The sequence below is a fragment of the Adiantum capillus-veneris genome, chromosome 27 (genome assembly GCF_014529385.1).
Source record: "Adiantum capillus-veneris isolate H3 chromosome 27, ASM1452938v2, whole genome shotgun sequence".
NCBI lineage: Eukaryota > Viridiplantae > Streptophyta > Polypodiopsida > Polypodiales > Pteridaceae > Adiantum > Adiantum capillus-veneris.
In genome coordinates this window covers 77,263,470-77,266,653 of record NC_140957.1, presented here as the reverse complement: position 1 = coordinate 77,266,653, position 3,184 = coordinate 77,263,470, and the positions used below count along the sequence as shown (strand labels likewise).

General features: G+C 45.1%; 1 pseudogene; it reads left to right on the top strand.

Annotated features, from left to right (window-relative positions):
• The first annotated feature begins 399 nt into the window (after positions 1 to 399).
• LOC147422230 (putative aldo-keto reductase 2) lies at positions 400 to 2,481 on the top strand (annotated as a pseudogene).
• Positions 2,482 to 3,184: the final 703 nt, after the last annotated feature.

The window sequence follows — 3,184 nt, the reverse complement described above, 5'->3', positions numbered from 1 at the left end:
AAAACAAGCAAGCCCCCGGTCCTCTGCCCGCCCCCGTGTCCTCCCTAGCCCAGTCGTCGTTGTCCAGCACACATAGCTCTTCCACTCTCGATCACATTCTCCTACTCTGTCTGCTTGCTACAAGCCACATTCTTCGCTGTCCTGCCGGCGAGTCACAACCTCCTTCCCTGCTAAAGTGAAGAAAATGAAAGATCTCTTAAGATTCCAATCTTTAACGAATTATTTGAAATCCTGCTTGAATTTTTAGGAGAGGAGCTCATGTGATGTCACGACTCCCCCCTTGCCCCGTCCTTTATAAAGCCTGTCGAAGCGTGCCTGTGCTGTTAAAAGCTTCCTCTCATCCCGTCTCGACACACGGCAGCCTGCTATCTAAGAATTTCTTCACCTGCTGCATTTTACATGGCTCCACCTGCTGTTAAGTCGGTTCCTTTGGGGTCGCAGGGCCTCCACGTTTCCGCTCAGGGCCTGGGATGTATGGGCATGTCCTCCTCCTTATATGGTCTCCCAAGCTGACGCCGACATGATCGCGCTCATTCACCTTCCTCGACATCACTTCCTCGACACCTCTGATGTCTATGGCCCCTTCACCAACGAGTCCTCCTGGGCAAGGTATTCATTCTGTATTGTTTTCTCATGATTTAAGGTGCATGTTGTATTCTGATTGAGCCAGTGTTTGTATGCATTTGTTGATGAGCCCACAATCGCAATGTAGTTGAAACCTACAAACATTTGGTTCTTAATGTATGTATACAGGCTCTCAAGGGCATAAGACATAAAGTCCAGCTTGCAACCGAGTTGGCGCCACGTTTGATATGGATACTGGCACATTTGGCGTCAATGGAGATCCTGGATACGTGCGTGCAGCTTGCGAAGCTAGCTTAGGAGGAAATGTGGATTACATTGACTTGTCCTACCAACATCGTATTGACCCAACGTTCGATTGAAGTTACGGTGAGGTTACCCATAGAAGCAGCATGCGAACATTGTCAGCAGCCAATGTAAATGCAGCAATACACGTATTTTTCAGGCACTTCTTGTTGTTCGGCATGAGTTTTTTATGTGCTCTGCTCCACAGGTGGGGGAAATGAAGAAGCTAGTGGAGGAAGGAAAGGTGAAGTATCTGGGGCTATCCGAGGCTTCAGCATCAACCATACAGCGGGCTCATGCAATTCACCCCATTAGTGCCGTCCAACTGGAGTGGTCTTTGTGGTCGCGTGATGTGGAGAAAGACATCATACCCACCTGCAGGTGATCCTTGTTTCTTTTCATCTACTCTTCACGCTTGTATGTGTGTGATGCATGCTGTGTTGACCGTGGTTGACAGAAAGAATAAAACTGTCACTTCACACAGCTCCTTTTCTCACATTAATTGCAGGGAACTCGGGATTGGAATAGTTGTGTATAGCCCGCTTGGTCGAGGGTTCTTTTCAGCTGGTGCAAAAATCCTAGAAAACGCAACAGAAACAGATTTCCGCAAGGTTACCTCCATACAAGCTAAGCTGCCATGTTTTAATCATGGAACATTTAACTTCAAACAGATGCGAACATTGAAATCACACCAGCATGTAAAATGCAGCAATACACGTATTTTTCAGGCACTTGTGGAGGAAGGAAAGGTGAAGTATCTGGGGCTATCTGTGCCCGCTTGGTCCAGGGTTCTTTTCAGCTGGTGCAAAAACCATAGAAAACGCAAGAGAAACAGATTTCCGCAAGGTATGTTGTGCTGTTCGATAAGCTTGCAGAATCATTTATATGCTGAATAGTCTGTGTGCAATCTATACGTTAAAACTCATCGCAATTCCTTCCTTTTATTCATTGGCCTGTGTGCATGGTACTTGAAAGTGTAGATTGCGCAGCCAAGGATGCAGGGAGTAAATCTTGAAAAAATCAGATCTTGTTTGAAGCATTACAAGAGTTGGCTGCAAGAAAAGGGTGCACGCCAGGACAGCTCGCACTTGCTTGGGTTCAGCACCAAGGGGATGATGTCGTACCCATTCCCGCACAACTCGCGTCAAGAATTTCGAGGAAAATGTGGGTGCCCTTGATGTGAAGTTGAGCAAAGCAGAGGTGGAGGAGATTGTGGCTTTGTTTCATGAGGGCGCTATTGCCGGAGAGCGTTATGAGGATGCACATCTGTTGATGTCTCACCAGAATTCCGATACTCCTCCCTTGTCTGCATGGACAGCTCCTTGATTTTGCGTTTTCATCTCTCTTGCTGCAAGCTGATGCGACTATGGAAGCATCCAAGTTCCAGTTACTAGAAGCTTGTGAAGGCAAACTACCAGGCATGCCATCACAACAATTCCTCACTACTCTGCCTCTCTACCCAACCAAACGACTATGCACTTCCAATGATGATAAGGAATCACCTCATAGACTTCTTGTCCGTATTATCACCATCCAAATTAGCATCTATGTATCCCTATAGCTCCAATACTACATACCTTGCATAAAACATGCACATAATGAAGTTTACCTCTAATTTTGGGATCAAGAGGTAACCTACCAAGACCAGAAATCAAAACTGCATAAACCTTCAAATACAGACTAGAGTTTTCTACATGAAGGCTTTCCAACATTGCAGAATACAGAGTAGAGTTTTGTTTTTTCTTCATAGTGCAACTCGACAGCATCATTCCAATTGTGGTATGTTGATCGTAACAATCATGGAAGTTGCCATATCTCTACAATTGTACCGTATGACTGTACGACACAACATACCCAACAGTATGACATGGCATAGCTACCCGGAATGGGAAATCGGAATGGCAACATGCATGAAATATCATCCCCTTTTATGGATACTCATGTCTGAAACACGAAACACGGATTTGGAATGGGAGATTGGAACAAGGAACGTAGACCTAAAAATGGCCATTCCTTGTGACTATGTGGTCAACATGGTTCTTGGGAGTTATTTGAAAGACACGTCCTACAAATCTGAATCATACGATATGAATGGTAGTACACAATAAAGAAACCATACCAAACTTTATTACACGATAGCATGATGACAACCCTTGTTACGATGCTCCCACTATCTTGTTCCTTACTTGGTGGGTTTCCTTTTTTTTTTTGTTTTAAGTACTGACAAGTCAGCTATTTTTATTCCACCAACGCCATGCATTAGGCCGGGCACTTGGGACCATCCTTTGCCTTGGGACCATCCTTTGCCTTAAGATAC